The sequence below is a fragment of the Mixophyes fleayi genome, chromosome 3, assembly GCF_038048845.1.
Source record: "Mixophyes fleayi isolate aMixFle1 chromosome 3, aMixFle1.hap1, whole genome shotgun sequence".
Taxonomy (NCBI): Eukaryota; Metazoa; Chordata; class Amphibia; order Anura; family Limnodynastidae; genus Mixophyes; species Mixophyes fleayi.
In genome coordinates this window covers 16,545,320-16,556,150 of record NC_134404.1, presented here as the reverse complement: position 1 = coordinate 16,556,150, position 10,831 = coordinate 16,545,320, and the positions used below count along the sequence as shown (strand labels likewise).

Here is a 10,831-nt window from a genome sequence, read left to right as displayed (position 1 = left end):
AGTGTGAAATAATTTTGGACTCCATCATTGTCCCATTTCACCATGAATATGTGAACTAGATTTATCATTTTGGAAACCTGCATTGTTTTGCTATGGGCAAGGTCGATTTTTACCTATGTAACCAGAGCACTGTTAGGGTAAAGAAATGAAAGTATGTTGATTTTGACATAAAGACTGCCAGCAGCATACTTTAAAAATGAGCTGAGATTGTAATAGACTTTTTTCTTTAACTAAACAGAAAAAAAACAAAGTTTCTACCACAAGTTTACCAATTTAGGATTGCCTTAGATAAGGAAGAAAAAGCACGTAGCAGAGGATGGTTTCGATCCATCGACCTCTGGGTTATGGGCCCAGCACGCTTCCGCTGCGCCACTCTGCTAGTCATGCAATGTTTGTTGACTCCTGAAGGTTTGAGGCGACCCAGGAAAGAACCAATGTGTATTTTTGTTGGTTGGCAGATAAAGAACAGTAATGAAATGTCATGAAATTTGTCCGGAATAATGCATTTCAGCCCATGTCATGAACACACTGCAAGTTGTCTCTGTGGCGCAATTGGTTAGCGCGTTCGGCTGTTAACTGAAAGGTTGCTGGTTCAAGCCCACCCAGGGACGTAGAGGACTGATTTTCATATCAAATTTTAGACATCATCTAATCCATCCTCTTGAGGTGTGGGGTACCTCTGATCCAATTACCTTCATGCCTATCAATGGTGAGTTTAGTTTGTTCTAGACAGTTTTACTCAACTTCATACTTTGGAAATCCAATTTAGCAACTGGTTGCAGAGGTTAATATATTGGACAGACTGTGGAAACCAAATTAGTATTTAAATTGCTCTCCCTGTTCTTACCTTGTAGTTACGCTACCAAAACGGACTTTCTAAAAAGTGTCCTACGAAGCCAAGTCCATGAATAAAGGCTGTGCACAAGCATTTGTTCTTCTATTGTTGCCAAAAACCAATTCCATATGCAACGGCAGCTAAATGTTTCCACAGTATAGTGTCTCCCTAGAAAAAAACAAGTTCACAGGAAGAAAAATAAACTGCTCTACACCATTTCAGCTATCCAAGTGTCCCTCCGTTTTTTGTTTTTTTTTAAGTGTGAAATAATTTTGGACTCCATCATTGTCCCATTTCACCATGAATATGTGAACTAGATTTATCATTTTGGAAACCTGCATTGTTTTGCTATGGGCAAGGTCGATTTTTACTTATGTAACCAGAGCACTGTTAGGGTAAAGAAATGAAAGTATGTTGATTTTGACATAAAGACTGGCAGCAGCATTCTGTTAAAATGAGCTGAGATTGTAATAGACTTTTTTCTTTAACTAAACAGAAAAAAAACAAAGTTTCTACCACAAGTTTACCAATTTAGGATTGCCTTAGATAAGGAAGAAAAAGCAAGTAGCAGAGGATGGTTTCGATCCATCGACCTCTGGGTTATGGGCCCAGCACGCTTCCGCTGCGCCACTCTGCTAGTCATGCAATGTATGGTGACTCCTGAAGGTTTGAGGCGACCCAGGAAAGAACCAATGTGTATTTTTGTTGGTTGGCAGATAAAGAACAGTAAAGAAATGTCATGAAATTTGTCCGGAATAATGCATTTCAGCCCATGTCATGAATGGACGCTGAAAGTTGTCTCTGTGGCGCAATTGGTTAGCACGTTCGGCTGTTAACTGAAAGATTGATGGTTCAAGCCCACCCAGGGATGTAGAGGACTGATTTTCATATCAAATTTTAGACATCATCTAATCCATCCTCTTGAGGTGTGGGGTACCTCTGATCCAATTACCTTCATGTCTATCAATGGTGAGTTTAGTTTGTTCTAGACAGTTTTACTCAACTTCATACTTTGGAAATCCAATTTAGCAACTGGTTGCAGAGGTTAATATATTGGACAGACTGTGGAAACCAAATTAGTATTTAAATTGCTCTCCCTGTTCTTACCTTGTAGTTACGCTACCAAAACGGACTTTCTAAAAAGTGTCCTACGAAGCCAAGTCCATGAATAAAGCCTGTGCACAAGCATTTGTTCTTCTATTGTTGCCAAAAACCAATTCCATATGCAATGGCAGCTAAATGTTTCCACAGTATAGTGTCTCCCTAGAAAAAAACAAGTTCACAGGAAGAAAAATAAACTGCTCTACACCATTTCAGCTATCCAAGTGTCCCTCCGTTTTTTGTTTTTTTTTAAGTGTGAAATAATTTTGGACTCCATCATTGTCCCATTTCACCATGAATATGTGAACTAGATTTATCATTTTGGAAACCTGCATTGTTTTGCTATGGGCAAGGTCGATTTTTACCTATGTAACCAGAGCACTGTTAGGGTAAAGAAATGAAAGTATGTTGATTTTGACATAAAGACTGCCAGCAGCATACTTTTAAAATGAGCTGAGATTGTAATAGACTTTTTTCTTTAACTAAACAGAAAAAAAACAAAGTTTCTACCACAAGTTTACCAATTTAGGATTGCCTTAGATAAGGAAGAAAAAGCAAGTAGCAGAGGATGGTTTCAATCCATCAACGTCCGGGTAATGGGCTCAGCACGCTTCCGCTGCGCCACTCTGCTAGTCATGCAATGTTTGTTGACTTCTGAAGGTTTGAGGCGACCCAGGAAAGAACCAATGTGTATTTTTGTTGGTTGGCAGATAAAGAACAGTAATGAAATGTCATGAAATTTGTCCGGAATAATGCATTTCAGCCCATGTCATGAATGCACGCTGCAAGTTGTCTCTGTGGTGCAATTGGTTAGCGCGTTTGGCTGTTAACTGAAAGGTTGGTGGTTCAAACCCACCCAGGTACGTAGAGGACTGATTTTCATATCAAATTTTAGACATCATCTAATCCATCCTCTTGAGGTGTGGGGTACCTCTGATCCAATTACCTTCATGCCTATCAATGGTGAGTTTAGTTTGTTCTAGACAGTTTTACTCAACTTCATACTTTGGAAATCCAATTTAGCAACTGGTTGCAGAGGTTAATATATTGGACAGACTGTGGAAACCAAATTAGTATTTAAATTGCTCTCCCTGTTCTTACCTTGTAGTTACGCTATCAAAACGGACTTTCTAAAAAGTGTCCAACGAAGCCAAGTCCATGAATAAAGCCTGTGCACAAGCATTTGTTCTTCTATTGTTGCCAAAAACCAATTCCATATGCAATGGCAGCTAAATGTTTCCACAGTATAGTGTCTCCCTAGAAAAAAACAAGTTCACAGGAAGAAAAATAAACTGCTCTACACCATTTCAGCTATCCAAGTGTCCCTCCGCTTTTTTTTTTTTTTTTAAGTGTGAAATAATTTTGGACTCCATCATTGTCCCATTTCACCATGAATATGTGAACTAGATTTATCATTTTGGGAACCTGCATTGTTTTGCTATGGGCAAGGTCGATTTTTACCTATGTAACCAGAGCACTGTTAGGGTAAAGAAAAGAAAGTATGTTGACTTTGACATAAAGACTGCCAGTAGCATTCTGTTAAAATGAGCTGAGATTGTAATAGACTTTTTTCTTTAACTAAACAGAAAAAAAACAAAGTTTCTACCACAAGTTTACCAATTTAGGATTGCCTTAGATAAGGAAGAAAAAGCAAGTAGCAGAGGATGGTTTCGATCCATTGACCTCTGGGTTACGGGCCCAGCACGCTTCCGCTGCGCCACTCTGCTAGTCATGCAATGTTTGTTGACTCCTGAAGGTTGGAGGCCACCCAGGAAAGAACCAATGTGTATTTTTATTGGTTGGCAGATAAAGAACAGTAATAAAATGTCATGAAATTTGTCCGGAATAATGCATTTCAGCACATGTCATGAACACGCTGCAAGTTGTCTCTGTGGCGCAATTGGTTAGCGCATTCAGCTGTTAACCGAAAGGTTGGTGGTTCAAGCCCACCCAGGGACGTAAATGACTGAATTTCGTATCAAGTTTTAGACATCATCTAATCCATCCTCTTGAGGTGTGGGCTACCTCTGATCCAATTACCTTCATGCCTATCAATGGTGAGTTTAGATTGTTCTAGACAGTTTTACTCAACTTCATACTTTGAAAATCCAATTTAGCAACTGGTTGCAGAGCTAAATTTATTGGACAGACTGTGGAAACCAAATTAGCATTCAAACTGCTCTCCCTGTTCCTTGTAGTTACGCTACCAAAACGGACTTTCTAAAAAGTGTCCTACGAAGCCAAGTCCATGAATAAAGCCTGTGCACAAGCATTTGTTCTTCTATTGTTTCCAAAAACCAATTCCATATGCAATGGCAGCTAAATGTTTCCACAGTATAGTGTCTCCCTAGAAAAAACAAGTTCACAGGAAGAAAAATAAACTGCTCTACACCATTTCAGCTATCCAATTTGTCGAAGTCAGCAAATTGGATAAAGTCATTTCAATTAAAGTCGAGCAAACTTGGTTGTCTTTGTCTGAAAAGATGTGTACGGTACGCTATTGCGTACAAGGGCATGCTATGGCGTGAAAGGGCGTACGCAGCTACTACATGTGGCAGCAACAGTATTTTGTCTTTTACCATACATTCGCACAAACACGCATACTTATAAAATAGTACACATTAATGGTAGTTGCAACACATAGTCAGTTATGTCGAAATATAGTAGTATTTATGTTTTATATTAAAGTTACATGCATATTAGTGAAATATATGGAACAGGTTGAAGGAATCATATCATATGTGGTATCATAATAAACCTCTTAACATTTGACACTGTTTGGTTCACTCTGCGAAGGAATCGCAGAGTGCATACGCAAGTTATGAATGATAAGGAATTATGAACTACTTAAGACTAAGGAATCCTGGCGGGAAGAGCCGAGCATACCCCCTGGAGAGATGACCCCCTCCTTTGGATTCCTTAGGATGAACTAGCCAATGATTGACAACCCCTTGGACCTTCCTAAGACCTGGACCAATAGATGCAAGCTATACCATTTTCATTGTATTACTGTATTTCTGTGTGCATATAAGCAGCAGCTTCACATCTAGTGTTCAGACATCTTGTCCCCAGACTTCAGGATTGAATGACTGCACACTGGATCCAGAGCGCCTGCGATAAGTAACGGCTGTATTTATTATCACTTCGCTTGAACATATTATTCTACTACTTGCAAATAAATCTTTGTGCGTTGGAAACACAAATCGAGGTTCGACAATCGTTATTGGTTAGCGACAATACGCACATAACAATTTGGTGGCTCGTGAGCTTTGGAGGTTTCGTTGCCGATGATACTCAAGACCAACAGATTTCGGTTCCTCAACAAAGGGTGGAGACGCGTCATAAACGGGTAAGAACGCAATGTGTTCAAAACCTGATTTTTACTCTGTGTTGTGAAACCGAATGTCCGTTTTGCATTGTCTAGGGCACGCTAACTAGAACCTAGGGACAAAAGAGAAAACTGTTTCTTTTTACTGTCATTGTGCGTTTCAACTGTATTGCATTGCTTAGCGTATGTGTATTTCCTGCTGTGCGTACGCGAACCTCCGGTAGATTTGCCACGTGGTTAAACAATCGTTTTGATAGTTATCATATGTGCATAGTATAATTACTTGTGAAAACCTCTGAGACATTATTACTGTTGTTGGGAACTTTTGATTTTCTGCGCAGAAAAGGTGTATAGTGTGTGATTTTGTAACGTAGATACACTGTTTACTATTCATTGTGCTCAGTTGCTGTCTGACGAGGCGGATTGCCCAACTGAAGGACGGTATACAGGGCAGGTATACCGAATGCGAAAACCGGGTTTTCGCAAAGCGCTACCAATAGATCGCAAGGTTTGCTAATAATTAGTATTGGTAGGCAGTGCGATCTAACCGCACCGTTAGTGCGAATTGGTGAAGCAGCTAGGAGGAATTATACTGGAAAGGCAGGTTGATTTTATCAACTTGTGCTCCCAGCGATAATAAACTCAACAGGAATTTGAGATAGCCGGGCTATCGAGGAACTATTTCTGTATTAGGGATTCTTGTTTGGAATAAGAGAAAGCGAGTGGACGCGGCTATTTGGAAATACGTTCACAAGGGCATTAGAGATCTCTAGCGGTGATTGTAGCAACAGGGTTGAAATTGTTGGTTGGAAAGAACAGAGCATTGCGGTGTGTCTGTGTTCCGTGTAGATTGGTGTTGTTCAACATGGGTGCTAAGCATACGCTAGAGATGGCCAGTGTACTGCCTAAGGAAGGTCCCATTGGTTCAGCGAGATTTCTCATGTGTAAGAAATATGGTGCATACGCAACTGCATATTGCGACACGTGGGTCAAGATGACCAAAGTTTGTGATAGGCCTTTCCCAACAATAGGAAATGTGGTGGGAGCGATAAGTACAGCCATTATTAAAACTGAAAAAAGGAAAATTGCTAAATTATATCCTGTTCTAAGCCAGTTTAAAACAAGTGTATCAGAAGATGAAGATGAACCCACTGTGATTTCGGCCATTGCTCATGCTGTTAATATGCTAGAGGTTCAGCGTAAGTATGGGAAAGGAGCAATGGCTGAGATAGGTGAGAGTAGTATGATCACTAGGAGTGATAGCGTTCTAAATCTTGAAACAGCAGATCCGGTAGTGACTTCTGAAACCAGTGAACCAGTGGGTGTGTCACTCACCAGACTGTGAGTGCTACTTCTCGTGTGCTTAGGAACTGTGGCCGTCCACCATCCTGAGGGTCTGCGCATGTGCAGCCCTTTCAAACCTTCTGTTCATGTTCCTTTTAGTTATTTGGTGATCAGGCAACACTCTCTATTTAAAGCACCTGAGTTCCATACCTCGTTGCCTGATCTTGGAGTCTCATTCCCCATGAGCCTCTGAAGGTGTTCCTGTGTTTCCTCGTGTGTTCAGCTCCTGCTGATTCCTGTTGTTCGTTTGTGGTTTCCAGACCACTTCACCTCCCAGTGTTTCATCGTGACTGCACCAGCTGATTCCTATCCGCTGCCTCCGTGCTACTTCAGTTTGCAGTCCACTTCAACTCTCCTGTGTTTCATCGTAACTACACCAGATGATTCCTATCCGCTGCCTCCGTGCTCTACAGTATCCTGCTCACTTCAACTCTCCTGTGTTTCATCGTAACTACACCAGCTGATTCCTATCCGCTGCCTCGGTGTATCTACAGTATCCTGCTCACTTCAACTCTCCCGTGTTTCATCGTGACTGCACCAGCTGATTCCTATCCGCTGCCTCCGTTTATCTACAGTATCCTGCTCACTTCAACTCTCCCGTGTTTCATCGTGACTGCACCAGCTGATTCCTATCCGCTGCCTCCGGGTATCTGCAGTTCCCTGCTCATCGCAACCCTCCAGTACTTCTCGTGTCTGCAGCCAGCTGATCCGCTCTCCGTGCTTCTACAGTGTCTCCGCTTGTGTCAACTCGCCTGTCTGCATCGGATCAACGCCTCGCTGCTTTCATCTCATCTAGACCATCTCTACTCTTCAGTGTTCTCCAGGTGTCCATTTCTATATACTACTGCTTCCTGAGTATTTGTTTCTATCCCTGCTGGTCTACCTACCTGTGCGCTGCACCTACTTGATTACCGCTTCTACCCTCCTGGGACTTCGCATCCTGCCGGCCTCCAGCCGTTCAGGTATCCCTGCACTTCTGTCTGACAGCCTGCTCCTGAACCTCGGTATGCATACTTCTCATTGACTGTGCTGGTGTATTGCATATCTTGCTGGACTAAGTTGTTCTCCTCTGGAGTTTACTATCCGCTGAGACTATTGCCATCATTTGACTGTGTTACCTTTTGCCTGGATAGTTCCTGTGACTTTGTATTATTGTGCAGTGCTGTTCAGTCATTACTATATTGTGCATGTCATCGTGGGATCAAGTTCAGTGTGCCCGTGTATACTCTGCATTGCATTCCGCTCCCCGTGCTCCTCCTCACATATATATTCAGTGGTACAACTTGCTAGAGGCAGACCACTGTTCCCTGTTTCCTTAGTCACCTGTTTCCTGTATCCTTTCACATAGCAGTGGTACAACTTGCTAACGCAGACCACTGACTTCCCGGATACCTCCACCTGGATTCCATTCCTTCACCTAGACAGCGGTACAACTTGCTACACGCAGAGCGCTGACTCTTATCACCTCCTCGTTACTTCTGGACATTCCTCCTCACTATAGCAGTGGTACAACTTGCTATCCGCAGACCTCTGACTACCCTCACGTTTCCCTTGTCCATTCAGTTCCTCGTGTACTATTACCTACATATTACCAGTGCTGCTAGTCATAGACTTTCCACGAGAATTCTCTACCATCTGCTGTCTCCTGTTCCGTGATCACCCCGCTACCAGAGTATCATATTACCACCTATACTGCTCTGGTAAGTCTATCATCTGGTGATACCTGGGTAAAGACTCCTAGTGCCCGTGACAGGGTGCATACCCAGTCCGCACAATATCAGTTCCCAATGGGAAACCGGATAATGATGGTGTAGTTCCTTTAAGAAATGTTACAATGCATTGTCCGTGGACTAGATCAGAATTACGTTCCATTATGACTGAATTCCCAGATCCCAGAAAAGAGTTGGCAAAGTGTCAGAAATTTGTTAAAGACTTAGGAAATGCACACGAACCAACTGATAAGGATTGGCGTGTAGTGTTGAGGGCGTGTCTTCCTCCCCATACTGACATACAAAAATTTATTAAAGATTGTGTGTTGGATGAAGATGACACCTTGACTGATGAGATTAACCAAGAAAATATAGAACAAATTGTCAAACATTTAGCCATCTATTTTCCAATAGTAGTAAATTGGAGTAAGATTTTCACCATAAAACAAAAGGATAGTGAAACAGCCTCAGATTACTTTGCTAGAGCTATAGCAGCGATAACACAGTTCACTGGGATATCCAACATAGGTGAGGACCCACATCACAGAGAGGTAGCTGTAGGAGTATTGATGGATGGCCTTAGAGAAAATTTAAAGACGAGAGTACAAACCACATTACCTAATTGGAGAGGCATCACAGTTTATTCTCTCAGGGAGTCTGCTGTGGAGCATGACAAAAACCTTTTTAGGAAGAAGGAAGAGAAAAGTGATAGGTTAATGACGGTAAGTATACAGGCTCTAGAAGGGATGCATACACGACCACCAGCATACAACCCATATAACAAGAAACCTAAAGTGATCAGATGTTTCAGGTGTAACGAAGAAGGCCATTTTGCAAGAGATTGTAAAAAAGCAAGACAGGATACACATATGGATAGGGAATCATATAGGTATCCTCCACGGAGAAACACACATAGGCAAGAGAACACACAGTTACCTGCGCATGTTATAGCAGCAAATGCTGTGCGGGAAAGCAATAGTCAGTGCTAGGGGTCAGGTCATACCTGTAATCTACAGCCAGTGAGGTTAACTGAGAGTCAGAGTGAAGAACCAACAATAATAGTTGACATGGCTGGTAGGAAACAAACCTTTCTTGTAGATACAGGGGCGGCCTGATCTGTAATAACCTCTTCTTTTAAATTTACAGGTGACCAGTAACACTATTCCAGCTATGGGGGTAACGGGAAAAGTGTTGCATTATCCTCTAACTAAACCCGCTGAAGTTACTATCGGGTCTCTGCATACTAAGCATTCGTTTCTCTTGGCTGCAGCGGCTCCTACTAACTTGCTAGGGAGAGACTTGCTATGTAAAATGGGATGTGTCATATACTGTACTTCAGATGGTGTGTTCCTAGATATACCCGAGAAGGTCGCTCATGAGGTACAGGACATATTGGACACCCCTCAAAGGTTAATGTTACACTCTACTGTTATAGAACACAGTCCATCTCAAGTAAAGGGGATGTTGCTGGAAATACCAGGTTCACTATGGACCAGAGAGGGATAGGACACTGGACTGATGGCAAACGTAGCCCCTGTCATGGTCAATCTAAAAAGTGGTAGGATAGCTCCAAAAATCCCACAGTATCCATTAAAACCGGAGCTGGAACTAGGGGTATATCCTGTTATTGAGAGGCTGTTACAACAAGGGATTTTAATTCGTACAGCCAGTACAGCAAATAGTCCCATTTTCCCTGTATATAAGAGTGGGGGGAGGGGCTATAGATTAGTCCAGGACTTAAGGGGAATTACCAAAGTTGTTGAGAGCCAATTCCCCGTAGTGCCGAATCCAGCTGTCATCCTCATGCAGATTCCACCGTCTGCTAGTCATTTTACTGTCATTGATCTATGTTCTGCTTTCTTCTTAGTCCCTCTTCACCCTGACTGCCAATACCTTTTTGCATTCTCCTACCGGGGAGTGCAATACACATGGACCAGACTACCCCAGGGGTTCATTGACAGCCCCTGTATTTTCTCCCAAGCCTTACATGACTGTTTGCAATCCTTTCAACCCCACAATGGGTCTGTTCTAATTCAATATCTGGACGATTTGTTGTTGTGCTCTGATTCTTTTATGTCATGTTTACATGATACTAAAATATTGTTGCTTCATCTTTCACAAACAGGGCACAAGGTGGCAAAGGATAAATTACAGCCATGTCAGACTAAGGTCAAATACTTAGGACACTGCCTCACTAAGGGGCTAAGACACCTGACAACCGACAGGATTGAGGCCATACAACACATGACTCTGCCGCAGAGCCAGAAGCAGATTCGTACTTTCCTGGTGATGTGTGGATACTGTAGATCCTAGATCCCAGGTTTTTCTATTCTGGCATTACCATTGCAGGAGCTAGTCTCTTCCTCAAAACCAGAACGTGTCGTACACACAGAAGAGTCAGAGCAAGCGTTCTTTAATCTTAAAGATAGTCTGACTAGAGCACCCGCATTGGGAATACCTGATTAGGAAAAGCCTTTTGAGCTATACTGTACAGAAGCTGATGGTTGTGCAGCA

The 10,831-nt window shown here is 42.2% G+C and overlaps 6 non-coding genes across 6 annotated transcripts; 4 read left to right on the top strand and 2 right to left on the bottom strand.

The window, feature by feature from the left end:
- Positions 1–307: 307 nt before the first annotated feature.
- On the bottom strand, positions 308–379 carry TRNAM-CAU (transfer RNA methionine (anticodon CAU)). The gene has a single exon. It is a non-coding gene; the product is annotated as a tRNA-Met (tRNA).
- A 158-nt stretch (positions 380–537) lies between these two features.
- TRNAN-GUU (transfer RNA asparagine (anticodon GUU)) lies at positions 538–611 on the top strand. The gene has a single exon. It is a non-coding gene; the product is annotated as a tRNA-Asn (tRNA).
- Positions 612–1,400: 789 nt separating this feature from the next.
- On the bottom strand, positions 1,401–1,472 carry TRNAM-CAU (transfer RNA methionine (anticodon CAU)). Its single transcript has one exon. It is a non-coding gene; the product is annotated as a tRNA-Met (tRNA).
- A 160-nt stretch (positions 1,473–1,632) lies between these two features.
- TRNAN-GUU (transfer RNA asparagine (anticodon GUU)) lies at positions 1,633–1,706 on the top strand. Its single transcript has one exon. It is a non-coding gene; the product is annotated as a tRNA-Asn (tRNA).
- Positions 1,707–2,727: 1,021 nt separating this feature from the next.
- On the top strand, positions 2,728–2,801 carry TRNAN-GUU (transfer RNA asparagine (anticodon GUU)). The gene has a single exon. It is a non-coding gene; the product is annotated as a tRNA-Asn (tRNA).
- Positions 2,802–3,821: 1,020 nt separating this feature from the next.
- On the top strand, positions 3,822–3,895 carry TRNAN-GUU (transfer RNA asparagine (anticodon GUU)). Its single transcript has one exon. It is a non-coding gene; the product is annotated as a tRNA-Asn (tRNA).
- Positions 3,896–10,831: the final 6,936 nt, after the last annotated feature.